This window comes from Rhinolophus ferrumequinum, chromosome 18 (assembly GCF_004115265.2).
Source record: "Rhinolophus ferrumequinum isolate MPI-CBG mRhiFer1 chromosome 18, mRhiFer1_v1.p, whole genome shotgun sequence".
NCBI classification, from domain to species: Eukaryota; Metazoa; Chordata; class Mammalia; order Chiroptera; family Rhinolophidae; genus Rhinolophus; species Rhinolophus ferrumequinum.
Genome location: NC_046301.1, coordinates 24,333,127 through 24,353,269, shown reverse-complemented (window position 1 = coordinate 24,353,269; position 20,143 = coordinate 24,333,127). Strand labels below are relative to the sequence as shown.

At 41.5% G+C, this 20,143-nt stretch overlaps 1 protein-coding gene across 2 annotated transcripts in view; it reads right to left on the bottom strand.

The window, feature by feature from the left end:
• Nucleotides 1-18,557, bottom strand: part of TRIM2 (tripartite motif containing 2) — a 132,557-nt gene extending 114,000 nt beyond the window's left edge. The window contains exon 1 of one of the 2 annotated variants that reach the window (XM_033133942.1): nt 18,539-18,557. The gene's annotated coding sequence lies outside the window, so the exon portion shown is untranslated. Of the gene's footprint in view, nt 1-17,854; nt 18,003-18,538 lie in introns of those variants that run through there. The other variant, XM_033133943.1, reaches the window with a different exon arrangement.
• Nucleotides 18,558-20,143: the final 1,586 nt, after the last annotated feature.

Sequence of the window (20,143 nt, the reverse complement as noted above, 5' to 3'; positions counted from 1 at the left end):
AACTTGGCTTTCAAAGGCTGTGTGCTCTGAAAGCTAAGGTATGGGACCTGGGAACTCTTGCCTCTGCTTCCGGCCATGTCCCAATTACCTGCATGACCTGACGCTGTCTAGAGCTCCATTTTCCTGACAAGAATAATAATACCCACATCCGAGGGGTATAATAAAAATTAATGCGATGGAACGTGAAATGTGCCATGAGCTTCACAAAAGAAAACCTTACATTATTATCAAGCAAAATTATTAACTTGTACCCAAAACAGCATCGAGTTAAGGGAGATGATAATTTTCTGAAGACAAAGTATTGCTCTTGTTTTAGTTTGCTTCATAGAGGCAAGGTTCGCTCTCTGAAGAGAAAGCAAATCTATTTTATTCATTGTAGGTTTCAAATAGAAAGTGAAAATATCTGCCCTCATCTCACCAGCTTAAGTACAACTTTAGTTTAGTATTCTGAGAATTTGACGTGGGTTGGAAGAGAACTCCAGGGCTGCACGATGCCTATCCAGTTAGCCATGACAGATCTGGCAACAAAAGTGTGACAATTAAACGTTGTCCTCCTCCTAAACTCAGAGCAGCTGGCCATCTGCATTCAGGTCCCTGGTGTGAGAGCTGCAGGGCTGCCATGTCCTGAGGTTTACACACACAGACACTGGTGTCCAGCTCCGCTATGATACTGCCACGAATAAGGTGTTGATTTTCTAAACATCCCTTAAAAAACACTCAGGTGTCATGTCTCAGATAACCATGGTAAAGGGAGTTTACAAAAGAAAGGGAGTTTCTTTTCTTTAAAAAGAAAAGAAAAATCCAAATGAGAAAGAAGTATTTTTTTGTATATCTAGCTTATTGTCACTTCTACCTTTTGTGCTTAAAATTTCATATATCTGACACTCTCCTGCAGTCAAGTTCAATTCTAGGCCCCTAAATATAGCAGCTTTCCCCAATGCATTTTCCTAGATCTACTACTATACAACTTGCTATACAACTACCATACAACCCCCTTCACATTATTCCCAATCCTGCTTCCCGGAGTTCTGCCTGTTGTAGTCACAGTGAGGCCGTCCTTGTTGAGGTGTTAGAAATTCTCACCTACGCAGCAGTCAAGAGTGGAGAATGTTGTCCTGTGCACAACATTTCCAATCACTGCCGGATGGAATCAATATACCAGAAAAAAATTGCACCAGCACGTGACAAAGAGATGAGAACAGGGATCATTTAAGCCTCCTGAAAGTATCCAGCCATTCAAGAGTTGCTCGAATTTTGTTCAGATATATACGGTTAATCAACATCTTGAATGCATTTGATAAAAGTGACTTGGGAGATATGGTTTGTTCATCCTTGAGAGTTTATTTTCATCTTATCTGTCTTTACAGCAAAGCACCAAGCCTCTGTACCTCTGTATCGCCTTGGATACAAGGTGGGCACACAGCAGGCATTCAATACACATTTGTGTGCTGAAGGAACAGTTATGATCAAACCCAGCCTCTCATCAATACAGACACAATTCCAGACGATATCGGGAGTGGAAACTTCATGAAAATTGGGCATCACCAACTCCCCCAATGAAGTGCTTCCACTCAGTTAAAAATCACTGTAATGGACAACTGCCCTGGTTGCTCAAAAAAAAAAAAAAAACAAACAAACAAAAAAAAAAAAAACGTCAATCTCATTAAAAGTGCAGGGGGTGGAAAGACTCTAGGAAAAAAATACAAGAGACATACCAAATACAACGTGCACATACGTTCCATTCTGATTCTACAAACTATAAAAAGATGCTTTTGAGACAATTTGAGTAAGAACTAGATATTAGATAATATTAAAAATTACTGTTAATGTTTTAGGTATGATAATTATGTGGTGGTTATGTGTTTTTTAAGCCCTCATCTGTCATCCATGTTGAAGTATTTAAAAATGAAATGACATGTCTGGGATTTGCTTTCAAATAGAACAGGAAAAAAACAAAACCTAGCCAAAAACGTTGGCGAAATATGGATAATTATTGACACTGGCTTTGGGTGCATTGAGGTTTGTTATGCTATTCTTTCTACTTTTGTGTAACTTTGAAATCTTCCAAAAGAAAAATATTTCAAAAGTTACTGAAACCACAATCTCCAACCCTTGAACTAGAATGTACCATCTTTTTTCCATTAGCTAATTCAATGCATACTGACTGAAACTCCACTATGTTGACAGCATTGGGGTAGGAACTGCGAGGGGTCCAGAGTGACATAAGACATGATCAAATATCAATATGTCTAGGATAAATATCTATAGTAGTTGATATTTGGCCACTGGGGCATGGAAAACCCTGATCCTTCCCAGATGTTGGATACGCTAATCTGCAGCCCAACAGCCTGAGTTCTAAAGCTGGATACACCCTTTACGAACCAGGCAATCTTGGGCAAACCACTAACATTTTCTCAGCCTCCAGTTTCTCATTTATGAAAAAACAGCTACTGGTAGTACTCCCTTCATAGGGTGGTCATGTGTATTAAGTAAGATAACAATAGGCCCAGCCTAGTACCTTCCTAGGCTATTGAAAAGGAGTCGCTAATAATAGTTCACATTATTTTCTGGTTATGAGCAGACCATCAGTAGCCCTTCATGAGATTAGAAAGAGGTGGTCCTTTCTCAGGGCTGGAGTAGCTCTGAACAAGGGTGAAGGGCTTGGTGAGTGGATGGATGACTGGTTTCACCCCATAAGGGTCCCCCTTGTCTAGGGCTCACGGTTACGCTATGTAGGGCCTCTGAATAGGTTTCCCAGGCCCACCCTGATCCCTGTCAAATTTCCCAAGAGGAATAAAAGCTCCAGAGCTTGCCTACGATTTAGCATGTGGGCGAATGTATTCAGCACTCAGAAAGCAGATGCTAGGCGTTAACAAACTTGGTTGGGGATTGTTGTGGCAGAATTGTCAGGTTTTAAAAAAAGCATCTATGCAGTAGATGTTTTGTAACTAACTCCTCACAACACTACCCGCTTCACGACCACTCTGCCCTCTACTAGGCTGGGGTAGGGCTAAACATGCCATTCCTGATTGATTTTAAAATTGTACAGATGCTCCTTGACTTATGACCCAATAAACCCATGGTAAAGTTGAAAATATTGTAAGTCAAAAATGCATTTACTACACCTACCCTACTGAACAGCATAGCTTAACCTAGCCTACCTTAACCACGCTCATCACAATATCCAAAAAATGCCGGCAACACAGTAGACTGTAGAGTATCATTTATTACCCTTGTGATCACGTGGCTGACTATGCTCATTGACACGGCCCAGCATCACGAGAGAGCGTCGTATTGTCCAGGAAAAGATCAAAAGTATGGTTTCTACAGAATACTATGGTTTTCGCAGCATCACCAAGTTAAAAAACTGTGAGTCGACACATTGTAAGTTGAGGACTGTCTGTATTCTCACTTCTCCTAAGTGGCGGTAATAGGGATGGTGACTAATGCATGAACGAAGATTAATTTCACTTGAAATGAAAGTTACTTTATCATCAGCCTTGATTACACTTTGTCTTGTTTTGTTTCTGCCTCCTCCTTCTCTTCCTTCTCCTCTCCCCCTCCTTCCTCAATTCAAAGGCTGACACTGTTAGCCCCAACAATCAGGCCATTCTCTTCCACATGTATTTTGCTTCGCAGTGGACTGAAATGTACCATGAACATCCCGGCTGCAGGCGCCATTGATGCTTCCATGGATAGTCAGTCACACAACTGCGCATCTGTTTTGTCCATGCAGATGAAGCTACAATGTGCCTGATTGTATGGATGCCGTTGCAGAGAGACACATGCCTCATTCACACAAAGTACTGTGGGGAAATACACATGGCTCACATGTGCGCCATATTTAGGCATGAGTAGATGCCACGCATAGACCGTCAGAAATCAAAAATTCAAATCCATTCCAATTACAATCCATCTGGAAGGCTGGAGAACTATTTCATGAAGTTGGTGCTTTTGTCAATGTTATGGCAAAGGATCACAGGGAGCCTTCAGCAATTCTAAATTTTTTACATATGCTATGGTTTAGGAATACTTACTTTTTCAGTAAAACATCTTATATATATGTATATATTCATATACACCATATATACTCACACATATACATTTGTATACATTTATGAAACTTGAATCACACCAGAAAAATGACAGGTAAAAATGCTACCTCAAATAGTCGAGTAAAATTACACCAAAATTCATATACCAAGGTACAGTGTGATAAGCAGGGCGTACTAGGTCAGACAATTAAGTCTGCGAACTTGTCCTAGAAAAAGTGCTACAGACCTCATTGCTGAATATCACTACGGTCACCTTCGAAGTACTCCCCTTGGGAAGCTATGCACCGACACCAGCACCTAGTCCAATCTTCAAAGTAATTTTGGAACTCTATTTCTGTAATGGCCATCAGAGCTGTCGTCATATTACCCTTGATGTCCTGGATGTCATAAAAATGTCTTCCTTTCAATATTTCTTTTATCTTCGGGTAAAGCAAGAAATCACTGGGGGCCAGATCAGGTGAGTAGGGAGGGTGTCATTTGTTTACTGGCTTAAAACTCCCTCACAGACAGTGCTGTGTGAGCTGGTGCATTGTCGTGATGCAAGAGCCATGAATTGTTGGTGAAAAGTTCAGGTCATCTCACTTTTTCACGCAGCCTTTTCAGCACTTCCAAATAGTAAACTTGGTTAACTGTTTGTCCAGTTGGTACAAATTCATAAATGAATAATCCCTCTGATATCAAAAACGATTTGCAACATCGTTGCAACAAGCTTTGAATTTAATTGTCAGGTCTCATATTACACAGTTTTTCTTTGAATAATCCAGTAACTAAGACTCTTGCCTCCCAGGTAAAAAGTGTAAAGATAATTAAATAAATACAGTATGTTAAATCTATACATCAAAGCACAGTGCATGGGTTCACATTTTCTGAGGCATGCAGTCACAATGATATATTTCTTTCAAGAATCGACCAGAAATAATGGGCCCAAGTCTATCATGAATAACAACCTCTCTGCTCTTCAATATAGATTGATTTCTTGAAGAAAACAAATTGCCTCCACTACTAGAGAATTTATATCAAACAAAAATCTCTTAAAGAATTTTGAATAAGTACTAGATTAGAGCTGAAAAAAATCAACACTTTGAGAATGTATTTTTAACAATGCAATTAAATCAACCACTATTTATTACTATACTTTCTAATTTAACAAACATTATTTTATATCTTTAAGCCTATTCAACCAGTTTCATTTGTGAAAATGGAAAGTTAACATTTTGAGTTATTTCAACGAAAATATAGTTTTAATCTCAATTGTGATTATCCAATATGTGTGTTATTAAGGTCATTTTCTTCTAACTCTGTGCTTTCCACTGCTTGCCTTCAGTCACTTTATAGCTATATACAGGTGTTTTTTTCTAGTTTCAAAAGCAGTGAATGATCTTTGCATCAATTCAATTTTCATCTATTATTCTACCACACAGAAATGATTACTTAAAAATTTAGCATCATCCCAGATGGTTTTCTAGACAAACATTATTAAAACAGTGCTTATTAAAACAAACCAATGCACAGTAATTTATAACTTCTTTTACTTTTCTACCAATATATCATGGATAACTTTCCTTATGGAAATATTTAGTGCTATAAGCTCATTTTTCGGTGTGTAGTTGCATAGTATGCTGTTTTATAGATGTAGAATAATTTATTTGACCAATCCCCTAATGTGGGTAAATTAATATTATAAATACATGCAGAAACAAAACAAAACAAATCAACCTATCCTTGTACATTCACTTTTGCAAATTTAAGTAGCTGGCTATATTTTCCCTGTTTTTTTTTAAAAAATCACTATATAAAACTCTAGAAATAAATTAGCAAATGAGACTTGGAAAGTACATGTATTCATATTTTTTATTACTTAAACATATTTTGTCATTTTCTATGCTTCAGAGCCAGAAAACATACAGAAAACATATTCTAGGTGAAGGGATATAGGACCACTTTCAACAACACTTGCAAACCTATGCCCATTTGGGAACAGAACCCCTGGCCTGCCTCCTCCCTAAATTGTGTTGTTTGTGAAACCTTGACCACAGTGCATCTGCATCTCTCCTCTCCTGAACTTTTCTCTGGCCAGTTGCTCCTCTTCTTCCATTCTTACCATGGGAGAGGTACGGTTCTCTGTCACTCCATGGTCTTATGTTTAACCCAGAGGCAAAGATAATTCAAGCTGAGAAATAGCCACGCTAATTCTAAGTATGGCAGTGAACTGAAAACAGATACCTTCTTAAAGACACCAAGGGTAAAGCCAAACATGAAAACTAAATAAGATTTCAAAATAAACATTGTTTCTTTGTCATTTTGTTGGACAGCTTTTGATCCTTTTGTAACACAAAATTTTCATTCAGGCCTTCTTTCTATGTTGCAATTTGCCACTGCATCATCCTTATGTCATCATATATATTTTCAATGGCCTATTTGTTTAGAGACTTTTTCCTTTTCTTATTGCCAATTCTGTGAACAATGAGTTATTTCAGTGGGAAATGCCATACTATCTTTGCAGAAAGATCATGTATGCAATTGTATTTCTTTGTGCTTTCATTGATTTGGTTGGTGTATTATAAAAGAAAGTGTTTTTAAAAATACAAAATAGATAGCCTAGGTTAAAGAGAAATAAAATTCAAATGTGCTTTTTGCTCACTGGGCATTTATGGTTCATTTTTAGCTTGGAGTCACCAACTGCAGGGCTTAGGGAACTTGACCAAGGTCAGACAGCGAGGAACAAGTGGAGCTCAGATTTGAACCCAAACATTCTGGCTGCAGAGTCCAAATTCTTGATATTACTATATGGCTGATTCTACCCCACACAGCCAGCTCTGTGGTTAAGTAAAAGATTAAAATAATAATAACAACAATAATAATAATAATAAGGGCCTCTACTCAAGAAGAAAATTTAATCTGGTCACCAGACACTCCTGGAAAGTAGAAGCAACACCAAACTGAAACCTGAAGATTAAAGTGAAGGCTGCATAGTTGATACTGTATACCGAATGCAGGCATACCAGATTCTGTACACTTTCACGCTCTCGGAATGGTGGAAATCAATTTTATCCACCCAAAGCAGAAGAATTCTTAGAAGACTCCTTAGTCTTAGAAGAAATTAAATATTCCCACTAAAGAAAAATCCTCCCAACACTGCCGTTTGGGATCGCCCAAAGCAGCAACTGGCTCACTGCCGGATAATTCTTCAAAGGAGATCCACTAACTGCCAAACCCACCAATCACACAAAGACTGCAATCAGACATTGTAGATCCTCACTCTTAAGTACGTGTGGACTGTCCAAGTTCACCAGACATCTGAAAAAAGAGGAAGTCTAAAACAAAAAAATCCAAACAAACAAAAAAGGAACTCACAGTCCACAGAAACAATACAGGGAGCAGAAGAAAGGTTTTTAAAATCCACTGTCTTTACTATCTTTAGAGGCCCTTACCCCTAAAAGAATATATTGCATCAGAATACATAGGAAGAAAAGATAGTTCACATTGAAGAAAATGAAAAGGCAATGCTGCAAAGGACTTTCCAGTACCAATAGTAGAGACTAGACGGCAGAGGAGTAGCCTTCAAAGTTCTGAGAAAAAGATGATTTTCATTTGAGAATTCTATACCCAACCAAACTATGAAATGTGCGGGTAGAATCAAGTCATTTCAGATACGTAAAAATCCTTGTATGTACCCTTTCCTTAAAAACTACTGGAGGATGTATTTCAGAAAAACAGAATTAAATCAAGAAAGAAAAAGACATTGGGGTCCAAAAAAAAGAGAATCCAAAACAGGAGAATGAGAATGACAAAAGCAAGTCCCAAAACAACCGCATAGTGGGAGTAGAGGAATAAGCAGCCCAAACTGGAGTGGAACTGAGGCCTAAGAGAGAAAAATCTCAGAGGGGAGGGAAGACATGGAGCCAATGAAATGTTTGAAATTTTTTGAATGAAAAAAAAAAAAAAAGAACATTTATGTGATATATCTGGTGGATCATTTGAAAAAAATATTAATAATAGGCCTGTAGAAAATATAATGAAAAAAATGAAGTGATCATTAGCTCTGGGTAAAAAAATGCAGTATTGGGACAGCCAGGTGGCTCAGCTGGGTAGAGCGCAAGGCTCATAATACCAACATGGACCAGTGAGCTGTGTCCTACACAACTAGACTGAGAACAACAGCTTGACTGGGAGTTGGAGGGTGGGAGGGGTGGGGAAATGCAGTATATAAAAGGAAACATAATTATAGTAAACTACTTGGCTCAGCAGTGACAATATTTACATAGTTATAATAATATAAATAATGATTCAATCAAGACATACTGTAATTAAGTTGCTGGGAAAGAAAGAGAGAAAATAGAGTATAGGAGAGGAAGCTAAATTCTCATCTACTGTGACTGATAATACCTAAATCGATCAATAAATAGTAGTGTATGTTTATGTACGGAAATTCCAGGAAGGATATATGAGAGGCTGGTAATATTCCTGTCTTCAGAGTGGGAATTAGGGAGGCTGGGGACCAGGGTGAGAAGAAGATTTTTCATTGTTTTTATCCTTTTTTTTCTTTTGAATTTTGAATTCTGTAAATACATTGCTATGTGAATAAAAAAAGAAAAGAAATAGCAGAAAGAGGACAATTTTCACAAGCAAGGAAACAAAGAATGGCTAAGAATATTGAAAGGCGTTGTCTTCAGGGAGGAGGATTGGGAGATGGGGGAGTAGGGAGGTAAGAGACTGCTATGGATAATTAGCTTTTAAAAATACCATTTTGTTTTTAAATTTAATTTAACAAAATTTCATTTTGTTTTCAAAATTAAGTGCATGTATTTATTTATGTAAATAAAAAAGTTAAAACAACATTGGACTATGAGGACATTTTTCAGGGAGATGCTAACTTAATTGTATAGGTAAACTGGGTGAAGGAAAACTTACCACAGTGGGAATTTGTGCAGATGTCAACCCTGCGTGAGCAAAATGCTAATGTCCTTAATAACACTTTTCTTCAAACACTTTTTGTCTACATAGGTACAGTACAAAGTGGATTTGTATGCAGATAACAAAAATAAATACAACTTAAGTCACAAAACAGGGACATGTCTATCAGGTTTCTTTACTTCACAGCACATGTTTTAAGATGTAAATTTAGAAAACTGATTCCAGAGTACACAATAAGAGTTATGATTTTGGAGAATCAATAATCTACAAGTTTCAGAAATTCACAGAAACCACCTAACTTCATTAAATCAACTATGCAAAGCAGTCTTGTATATGACCGCATGCACTTGGGTAGCATAAAGGTTATTTTCCCCATGAGTTCTTGGAGAAACTAGGTTCTTACATGTTTTAGGGTTCCACCTTCAAAAAACTATCACCCGTAAGAAAGACATCCTCTCACCCCTCAACTCTAGAGAGCATGGTATATGTCTCAACTCCTTTCTTTAATTCACTTGGTCCAGTGGTAACTGATCATTTGAGCGCACGTGGCCAAAGGAAGATTCACCGAGACGCATCCTGGTTTCCAACTCTGTGGTCTGTTGGAGCTGCCTCACTGGGAAGAGTCCTTCTCATCACTAAGGTACCATTTTCACTGAAGCCTGCAATGGCAGAGACCAACACCTCCTATCCCTCTTGCTCTGCCTCAGTTCAGAAGCTACTGTTTTGCATTTACTCATTTACTCACTGTGGTGGTGAATTCTATGTGTTCACTTGACTGGGCCACAGGCTGCCTAGACATCTGACCAAACATTATTCTAGATGTTTCTGCAAGAATGTTTTTGATGATATTAGCATTGTAATTGGTAGAATAAAGCAGATTGCCCTCCATAATGTGGGTGAACCTTATCCAATCAGTTGAAGGACTGAACAGAACAAAAATACAGACCCTCTCTTGAGTAAGAGAGAATTCACCAGCAGACTGCCTTTAAACTTCATCTGAAACACTGTCTCTTCCAGCCTGTCACCTTTTGAACTAGACCATTGGCTCTCCCTGGGTCTCCAGCCTAAGGTCCCACTCTGCAGACCAAACTTGCCAACCTCCATAATTATGAGAGCAAATTCCTTATAATAAACAAACAAACGAACGAACAAAGTAAATAAATATCCCATTGGTTCTGTTTCTCTGGAGAACACTCTCTAATACACTCCTTCAAACAAATTATTATTGAACACAGACTATATGCCAAGCAGTAAGCTAAGTGTCAGGATAAAGGGTTAAAATTACAGTCCAAACCCTTGAAGATTTAGGAATTTGGCAATAACGTAGACAACAAATAGTTTCTTCTAAGAGAAAGTTGGCAAGTTGGCCCCACATAGAAAGAATGTGCACATGTGTTTCATTTAGGAGCTGGAGGCTTCACTGGGCTTATTCATGATTAAAGCCTGACCAAGTTTGCTTAAGCACTTGGTTTTTACAGTTTTGCTTTATTTGTTTTTTCCAGTGGTTGTAAAGGTTCCAGTGAAAGACTACAAGTTTCCACTCCCTAATAATAAGTCATCTGCAGAGGACGTAGTGCATTTATTGGCTGGTGGTCCATGGAGTAACCCTACTACCCTTCTGTATGGGTCTTAGATATAGTTTACTACCTTGGAATACTGCCCAATATTCAGTCATCTAGGAAATGTGTTGGATATGCATTGTAGAGGTTGGCTTGTGAAAACTAGATGATACAAAGAAAACTTACAAGTGTACTGCCTTGTCTTTTAGTTCTTTGAGCATGAACCATTCACTAATTAGGGAACTCTCATGAAACCAAAACTGGGGAACAGACTATTCCAAGGGATTCTTCTGTGCATCATATTAGATGTAGAATAGACTGGAAAGAGCACTGGCTTTAAACTCAGACAGGTCTGAGTTAAACTCCTGTGCTTGCTTCTTAGTAGCTGGTGACCTTGGAGAATTTATTCAACCTCTCTGGGCTTTGGCTTTCTTTCCTCTAAAATGGACAATACCTTGCCACAGGATTCCTGTTAGGACTGAATGGGACCATGCATGCACAGTAATAAGGACAGTGCCTGCCATACACTACACATGCTCAATCAATGGAGGTTACTTTTTAACATGGAGCGTTGGTGTACCTTTGATCCATGTCTGTGCTTGTAAAAGTGGGGGTTGGTTATAAACATTTACTTGCAAAGTGTTTCTGTGTAAAGGAAGGATTACAGTCCTCATTTCAAAATTTTGTATTGAGTTTTTAGAACAAAGGACCTATTTTAGTTCAAGTACAAGAAAACCTTTGTTACTCAGAATACTAGAGAATTGGTGGTAAATGGATGGCCAAAGAATCTGGCTAGTAAAGCGTTAATTCACACTGGGCAAGATGATCTGCCTGGTCTCCCTCTTCCTCCCGGGGAAACATAAATGTGAATGAAAGAACAGAAAATGGAAGGCCTTACTGTTTGAGAGGCGGAGATCTAGCCCCCAACCCACCCCATTCTCCCTTAAAAACTGAAGCCCGGAAAACAATCATCTTCTAAAAATCCTTATACTAACTCACAAGACTGATTTGTTTTCCTTTGGGGAAGCTCATGAGATCAGTGATTGTTGCTGGATTATCTCAGAAATGCTTATTCCTAGAACCTTGGTGGGGTGAGGAGGGGAGTGTCAGATAACACAGCTTACTGAGCTCAGTGATTACGTTGAACAAAGAAATTAAGGACGGGAAGGTAGGGGAAGAGAAGGGGAGAGAAATTTCAAAGAAACATTTCACTCAGAAGGTTCATGACAACACGTTTCAAAACTGTAGCGTGAAGATTGCAACTGACTCATATTCTAAAAATTGCACTAAACAGTTCTGGAAAATTGTAAAGTAGAGATGTAACAATGGAAACGTATTACGCATTGCCAAACCAAAAACATAGTAAAGTTGTAACTTTCACTTAAGATAACTAAAAAATAAAGGGGCATGGGGAAATGTCCAAGAAGACACAGTGGAAATGGAAGACATAGTGGAATACTAGTGGAAATTAGGTGATCCCATACTACATTTTCATAAAAAATTTCTGAGTATTTAATTTTCACAAAGTTTATCTGTCACCGAAGTAACTGGCAGTCACAGCTTACTATATCATTAAACTCAAAGCTACTATTAGTTCTCCAGAAAGGCTGGAGTCCAATGCAGTGCTGATCGTAGACCAGTTTACCCACAAACCATCGTGGGAGATGGTCTTCTCACAGGTTTAGAGGGCTGTATTTAAATTCTGATTAACTTGTTCAAGTATTAGAGTTTGAATTATAGACCTCCTCCCAAAAAGAAAAAAACATCCAAGCAGAAATTCAAACGGTCATACGGGAATGTGTAAAAATTCAGTAAGCTTTTTATACAAGTGGTACAAGAAAGCGTTCATTTCCTAAAGACTCTACAAAGGCTCCATATTGTCTTGGGACCAAATTCAACGTCCTCATTCTGATGTTGAAGTTGGGTAGAGTCTCATCTTACGTCTTTGTCTTTCTAACCACACTCAACACAGGTTAAACATCTGTGTTCCATGAACCACACTGGACCCTCTACATCAATCCTCTACGTTCCTTACAATAATGCAGTGGTGATCCCCATTTACAGATGAGGAAACTGAGACTCTGCGTGTGAAGCAAATTGCTCACACACCTTTGGAATACAGCTCCCAATCATCTGATTCCAGAAAGAAGGCCTATCTTCTTTCTCCCCATAAACTATCAAAACAGAGACGCCAAACCCATGCCTTTGGAGCCACTGCTTAAGCTGTTTGCCTTTGGGTGAAAAATGCCTCCACCTTCTCTGCTTACCTTCCAGTTCTAGACCATTCCTCAAAGCCCTGAATCTACTAGCCAGAAGGACCCTGATTATACTCACAAACACCAATGTCCCCTCTTCCAGCGTTTGATTAGACAATCTAGCACTCCACCCAATACTTTCTTTGTTATACTCTGTGTTTTTTTGTGTGTAAATCTTTCTTCTAAACATGGTGGCAGATAGCTAATTTTTAAAATTGTCATAAGCTTCCTTCTTTTTTTTTATGCTTAGGAGAAACAGGGTAATCCAATGAATAGACTTAATTTAAAATTTTCTGCATTTTTGTTGCCCACTATATAACTATATATTAAGAATAATTTTCTCTTTGGCTTGCCACTATGTAAGAGTAAGAATAATATACTTTGAAATAAAATTTCCAATGGAATCGCTGTTTATTTTAAAAAGCAATTATGGTTCATAGTATTGCATAATTGAGCTCTACTACTATTCTTATGACTCTGATATAACAAGAATCTTTGATCATGTAGGACAGAGATGAATTGAATAGTCATGAATAGACAGCTAAATGTTAGCCAGCACTCTCACATTTCCCCTTGATTTTTCAACCATCATCATGAAGAAGTTCAAAAGAATGGATCGGAGTTTTACCTTCTCCCTCTGTCCCTGGACACAGTTAAGTACATCTTCTGTTAGGAGTGAATTTGCCAAAAAAAGACAACAGGAAGGTTCTAGAATAGAGAGGCAACTAGATAAACTCCTTAAGGAAAAATATCAGTTGCTTATGTAAACTCAGGTAGGCAGCCCTTCAGTTGGGATTCCCCACAAGCAACCTGTCATTCTCAAGCCAGAAATGGGCAGAACTTGATGTTCCAGGAAAGGAGGTAACTAATGTATTTAACAGTCAGCCTGGGCTACAGCAGGAAGACAGATGTCAAGTAAGTCTGGTTCCAAAGGACACCGCAGGTCAGTCCCACTTAGAGGAGGATGGAGTGAGAGAAATCAGCCATTCCTGGGTCGCGGCCCTGAGGCTGCATGGTGCTTTGAAGGGAGTGAGACCCTCAGTGGGGCCGCATAGCGCCCCAGCTTACATCCTCATCCTTTGAAGCTCGTTCCCACCTGGTAGCAGAGGCTGACAGGGTGGAATGTGTTCATCTAGGATTCCAGTGAAAGAATCAACCACTGTCTTCGCGCAGTCATTAGGAGAGAGAAGATTATGCCAGGGTGGAGCATCCCGGCCCAGCCTGCGGCCTTGGCAGCTCAATATGAGGGCTGATGTGGCTTCTGCCCACCCCTCCCCCCCTCCTAAGAAACACATTTCGAGGTTTGGGCAACCAGAATCTAACCGAACACCTGAATCCTATCTCCTTCCCTTTTCTCTGGGCTTTTTCCGCATTTTAACTTCAAAACTCTCCTTCCTTTCTCATTGATAGTAAAATCTTTGGATCACAGGGGCTGTGTTTTCAACTTTGGAGAACCGAGAGACGAGCCAAAGGACTGAAAACACTATGGTCACAGCTTTGGGAGGTTTTTCATCACCATGGAGGGGAGCCCGGCATCTGTTTCATCACTCTGGTTTTGCCTGCTTACCCCAGAGCTACGGAAAGTGAAAAGGGGCAGTGGCTAAAGGATGCCGATTCCATTTACGTACGGTGCCATCTTGGTTAACAAAGCTGTTTTGAACAAATTTGGCTTATGTTCATTGCGCTGGGGCAAGTGCTCATCTCCTTCACGTGAGTCCCTGCCACCTTGTATGCACAGCTCCCAGGGTCAGCCTGGAAGGTTCCCTGTGCCTCATCCATGGGAAGGAGGGTGGTACCACTCTGGTCTTTGCACTACAATGGGGACAGTGGGGAACAGCCAGACAGGCAGAGATTCTCCTTTCCTGTCACTTGACTTGTCCCCAACATCCAAACAAAATAACAGCAGCCTTAACCCAGAGGGGAGAGGCAGGGAGAATGCAGCCATCACATTTTTAGGTCTCCTGAATTTTTTCTACCTCTGGCAAAGAAGTTCTTAACTGTGGAAAGGGATGTTGAATGCTTCTGCTTTGCTCATGGAGACATACTATTTTTCCATCGCTTGTGTGAAAAATGCCTGGCTTAGGGAAGGCTAGAGGGAGATTTAGGAGATATGTGAACTGGGAACTTTTGAAATCATCCTTCAACATCAGTGCTGCTTGCGTGCCTGGACAATCTATGGTCCCTCTACCCGCCATCCCCCTACCCCAGAGACACTAGAAGGCAGCTTCAGGACAGTTTCCAGGCCCCCCAGAGAACAGATCAAGCCTCCCAATCCCCATTCACCCCATCTCCACCACCAGCAGGGAGAGCCAGAGAGCTCAGAGTGGTCCACATGGGGAGAGAGGGCAGGTGTGGTTACTTCCTACCTCAGGGGCGCATGGTTACCATCCCCATCACCAGGGGCCAGCCTCTCTAACTTGCAGTTAGGGGAAAGTTAAGGAACTAGAGAATTTTCCTCAGTCAAACATCCAGAGAGATCTATTAAGGAGTAGACACTCAGCCAGAAAGACAGGGGACTTCAGAAAGAATGAGGCAGAGAAGTGTTTCTTTAAGTTAACCAGAAAGCGTAAAAAAACACAGAACTCAAGCTAGAAGAGGCCCCGGGAGAGCAGCTCGTCCAGCCCCTGCTCCGCCCCTGCAGAGAAGGAAAAGTCCAGGGCTGAGGTTGACCTGTGGGCCAGCTTCACCAGATATGCTTTCTTTGGCAAGCACAATATTCTTTTAAGTGTTTTTCTCTTCATTAGTTGCCAACCTTTAAAGCTCTGGAGATTTCATATTAATACATGCAAGACTAGATTTCTAGGTTCCCTTGATAAAGCCGATCTGACAACGCTGGCAGATACCGAGGTATGGATCACACCTGTCCTCCCTAGTTAACCCCCATCAGGCTTGTGTGCTCTCTGCTGGCCTCTGGAGACACTGACTTTGCCATCTTGGGCATGACCAGTGTTTCCCTACCTATAGGTGATGTTTCACCCAGGGAGCGCCGACCAAGTATCCATACCTGTCCTCGCACTAGTAAGTCAGAATCAGGGCCTGGGAAGGGACCGAGGCCTTCAAAGAGTTTTAAAGCCTCAGGTGATTCTACTGTTAGGTTTAAGAATGGCTAAGGGTAGACCACGAAGGGCAGGTGATACGTTATTCTCTTCTTAAAGCTCCTCAGTGGCTCATTTCTCTTTCACCATTTTTGAAGTTCCTCATTATATCCTATCAAAACCTGGTTTTCTCTTATTCCATTCTCAGCAGCTCACACAGCCTTGGATTTTTTTTTTTTTAAAGCTTCTTAACTACTTATTTTGGTGGGTCCCTTCTGAACCCCTTCTCTAGTTTCACCAACTTCTTTTTAAAGTACAATGGACAAAATTAGAAACAATACTCTAACTGTTAGTTTACTAGAGTAGAAGTATTTATTTCTGGTTCTATCATGTCATACTTAATATCTCAGAATCACATTAATTTCTTTTCACAATGCTTTTCTTTTTACTTAAACATCATCTGGTTTTAGTTAACAAGGAATTCATTTGGAAAGACCCTAGAAACCACACTCCAGGATGGAAAACCAAGATTTGGAGCAAAATTAAAGCACCCAATATCAAGTCTCATTTTCTAGTTAGAGGGACACCAACATTTCCCCAGGGCCATAACCACGGTTTAAAATTAAAGGGGTCATACGCATATCCATAACAGTTTTAGTTCTTTACCTATAAATTAATTTACAATCATTAGGTTAGTTGTTTTTAGGCAATTTCTAAGCTAATTTGATGACTTTTTCTGGGGGTTGTTATTTAAAATTTTTCCATTTTGTAGGTTTTTTCCTTTCCTACTTGCTCTCATTAAGCCAATCCTCAACTTTCAGGTTATAACAGAAATGCTGCTTAGTGGAAGACGGAATTGGAACACCAGCACAAATTTTAGCAGCTCTCTATGAGATATCACTCATTATACCCATTTTTCAGATTTAGGAAACAGGCCTGGAAAGCTTAAGCAGCTGGCCCACAGTTGACTGCCAAAGCCAACATCGCCTGAGTCTTGCCACTGGCCGGCGCTTTGGGAAAGGTGAAGCCTTTCGTGGCCATCATCAGCCCCTGACGCTGGATACCAGACACCACATCAAGAAACCGAACCTCAGAGACGGTGGGAGTTAGGCTTTATTTAGATCTGGCAAGAGCAGAGACTGCGTCTCTATATCACACACTCGGTCCTGAACCAGATGGACGTGGAAATGCACAAGAAACACTGAACATGACATACTGGAGCCAGCTGACACTGTTAAACGCTCCTTGGAACCCTTAGGAAAAAGCCAAGGTCCTTTCACAAATGTATAAACCACAGAGAGACCCTTGCACGATGCCAGCTCTGTAAAGTTGGAAATCTTGTTCAGAAATAAATATAAAAAGGAAGTTGAACTTCAAGATGTTCTTCAGCAAGCGACAGAAAACACCACACCCCTTTTTTCACCCTCATACTTTGGGGAGAAAGGAGGGAACTGAGGTCTTTTCGCTTTCCGTCGTCCATAAAAATGTCTGCCCTGTTAGAATGCAATATGTGAGGAGGGGAAGGGAAGGAGCGAGCTCGGAGCTCTGAATCCCAAAGCCACACCGACACGCTACCCGCCCTCCCCGCCGCAGCCACGCCCAGGTCCCTGCAGGACCGGCCGCAGCGCACAAAGCTTCCCCCCTCACCCCACGGCAGGAAAATACGGGCCTAATCTAATTGTTTCCACCCAACAGTAAAATTCAGCTTCTCCCCTTTCTGAAAAAGGGGCGGAGGAATTGGGGCCGGACAGGGCTACACCCGCTGCCGAGGCCCGAGGTTCTTTGTGCATCCGTCCCCATAGCACAGGACCTGTCCCCAAGCCAAGCGCTAGAAACCCGGCACTCAAGCCCCCTCCCGCAGTCGCCTAGGTTGTCGCCAGCGCGGACCACCTCCGGACAAGGCGTGGCGAAGTGCCTCGCGAGGCCGACCGCAGCCGGATCCCCCGCGCTCCGGCCTCTCCTCTCGCCGCCTCTGCGTCCGGGCCACCGGGCCGGACGCCTTATGAGCCCAGCCGCGCGGAGCCACAGATACTCACGTTTCCAATTGCTTCCGCGAAATGCGCGCACTGCCCCCGCTACTGGTAATTAGACAGAAGAAAAAGTGCTCTGAGAGCCGCCTTTCAGGCAGCGCGAAGTGACAAGCAGGCCGCCAGCTGAAAGCCCCTCATTTTCTGCAAGCTCACTCAAAAACGCTCCTCAGGGCCGTCAACGCAGCTGCCAGGTTTAATAATTATGTCAGACAGCCCCTCCCCCCATAAAGAGACACAAAGATGACAGCCTGGGGACTGAGGTCCGCAAGTTTAACCGCAGGCACCCTAGCTCAGCCCCAGCGATGCCGCAGCTGCAACCACTGTGCAGAGACCCACCAGGGAAAGGTTCAAATGCCAGCCCTGACCTAGGAATTCTCCAGAAACCTCGGTTGTTTCCAATGCACCCCGAGCATAAATACGATACTCTTCCCAACGGCATTTGTGAAACAAAACAAGAGGCCGGCGCGTCTCCCGTTAACCTAACTAACCTACGTCTCAAATGTAAAGGGGATTTACTTAAAGGAACGCAGCAAACCTCAATCAGATGTCTGCTTGATTGCTGGGCATTGGTGGGATATCCTGTCGCTATGCAAAGCGCAGGAAGCTCATGCAACTGTGCTTCCCTCACGTTTTGGTGGCGCCCACGAACGCTCCCGCCACTCCAGAGGACTCTGGCCAACAGAACCTTACTGTCTCGGGGGGTCCTTGGCAGATCCTCCTTGACCCGGACCATCTCCAGAGTGCGGACAGCTCCTCGAGAGCGACTGGATTTGACCAAGCCGGAAGGAATTAGTGGTTTTGGTTTGCAAGTGAAAGTGCTTTATAAAAAGTACGGTATATATAACCTACGTACGCAGGGCGCACCGCAGCCGGGCGGCCACGCCCCGCGGGCTCCTCCGGGTCCCGCCCCGCCCAACCCGCCGCACCTGCCTCTGCCAGGAGTGGTTTCCGTGGAAACTCCGGAGAGCCGGTTCTCCCTTCGGACGCGCTGTTACCCTGACAACTGCGACCTAGCATTAGGCGGTCCAGGGAAGGATGTCAATGGATGCCTGTTTTCGATCATAGATTCAAAGAGATTCAGAGAGTGATAGGGCAGGAATAGGAAGGCAGTGACATTTGGGAATGGAGGCGGAGCCGCGCGAGCCCACCCATGGGTGGAGTTAAGTGGACATCCCAGACCCCTCGTATTGCATCGCTCATCCCTCCCCCTGACCAAGCGAGTTTAAACGTGGTTTTAGAATGAATTCCATCATTCTCTTCAGCATATTTACTTTTATCTATTCTGCTTAAGATGCTGTTTTAAAGTTATTTTCTACGGACTCAGCACTAACTAGCTCCGGGTAGAAGTGAGGAGAGGCTCATAAAGATGTGTGGAGAGGAGACCTGGGGAATGATAGTATTTGATTGTGAATGATCTTGTGCACAGAAACTTCCGAATACAACCTAGCACCGTCAGGCTATGATGCACACATGTTTACAAAATTAAATGCACTATTTCAGGTGAAGGTTTTGGGTAGGGAACAGGAAAGGGTGCATGAGACTACCCACATATGTTTACAATTTAAATGTTCCTATTCCATCTGGTTACTTTGGGGTATGGACATTATACATTCATCAAATCACAAATAGGAACTAAAAAATAAAATGAAACAAGTTCATGAGCTTTGTGTAAGGCATAACAGGACTGAATACACACACACACACACACACACACACACACACACACCGTATTGGTTTCTCCTTACTATAAATTGTATATTTCATATCTGAGTTACTAAAAGTTAAAAATCAGTGGCCTATTTGAATTAAGATTTCACTGCATACATTACAATACGATGATAATCTCTGGGTTGAGACTTCTCATGCTGGTTGTCAGCTGGGGGCTTCTCTCAGCTCCCTAAGGCTGTCTACATTCCTTCTTAAGGGCCCCTTCCATCTTCAAGCAGTTAGGACACATTGAACCCCCTATGCTTTACATCTCTAACTTCCTTTTTTATCTACTGGCTTTTAAAGGGATCGCATGCTTAGATTAGGCCCAACCAGAAAATTTCCCTTTGCCACATAAGGTAACAATCATGGGAATAATATCTCATCAAACGCACACTCAAATGGTGAGGGTCATTGGGGGTTATTCTTAGAACTCTGCTTACCATACCATATGACCCACCCATTCCATTCCTCGGTATTTACCCAAGAGAAATGAAAATATATGGTACGCAAAGACTTATAGGTGAATATTTATATTCACTGTACTCATAATAATTAAAAACCAGAAAAAAACTCAAACGTCCATTA